Consider the following 969-nt stretch of genomic DNA (forward strand, 5'->3'; position numbering starts at 1 on the left):
TAAAATAAAGAGGGAAAAAAAAAATTAAAATTTGGGACAATATGGTCATTTATATACATGTTTCATGATTTGAATTTAAATATGATTTCCCTACGACTTTAAAATTAAATGGCTTTATTTTTGTCAAATGGATTCTGGAACATTTCAGACTGATGTTCAGACACATTATTTCTAAATACTAACATATTCAGTTTTGCTATGATTAATATCAGGATCATCTTAATGTGTTTAAAAGGGAACAAACTGATGTTAAAATAAATATATTTCTGTACCTTCAAGCAAAAAAAGTTGTAGAAATGCAAATTAAAGGTAAATAGAATATCAATACCAAAGATGACTGCAGAGTGTTTCAGCAGCTGGTTTATTCAACATATCGGAGCAGCGATTTGATTCATGTCTGCTTCAAAATGCCATGGGGTGTGTTTGTTTTAGCATCTGTGTCCTCCAAGGACCCGGTCTACCCGGACAGGGTGCTTGGATGTCCGTAATAATAAGGTAGCCGCAACAGTTTATGTCTACGGATTCAAACAAGTCCAACCTTCACTGTCTTTTACCGTCTGTACGTTATGTTGCCTAGCAACCATAACACTTGGCAAAGAATGGATGCCAAACTTCTCACAACTGTTCAAGGTGCAAATTACATTTCTGAGGAGCTTCAGCAGCAGTACGGTCGTCTCAGATATCAGACTATAGTCCCCACACTGTGGTTTATTGACAGGTTTTATCTGTCCCTTTGGAAATGGGTATGGCTGACATTTAAGCTCAGATTCCAACACATCCAATCATCACCCGCCACATATCTGACTCAAACATTTAAAACAACTAGTTTCCTTCATTTGAGATGGAACTGTTCGCATACTTGTGTTCTACTAAACTGCACTTCCAATATTCACCGCTGTTCGGCGCCGTTTCCCTTTTTCCTCTGAGGACGAAGCAGATAACTTGTTTGGACTCGCAATGAATCATGGG

Source organism: Cyprinodon variegatus, unplaced genomic scaffold (assembly GCF_000732505.1).
Source record: "Cyprinodon variegatus isolate N-32 unplaced genomic scaffold, C_variegatus-1.0 Scaffold1325, whole genome shotgun sequence".
NCBI classification, from domain to species: Eukaryota; Metazoa; Chordata; class Actinopteri; order Cyprinodontiformes; family Cyprinodontidae; genus Cyprinodon; species Cyprinodon variegatus.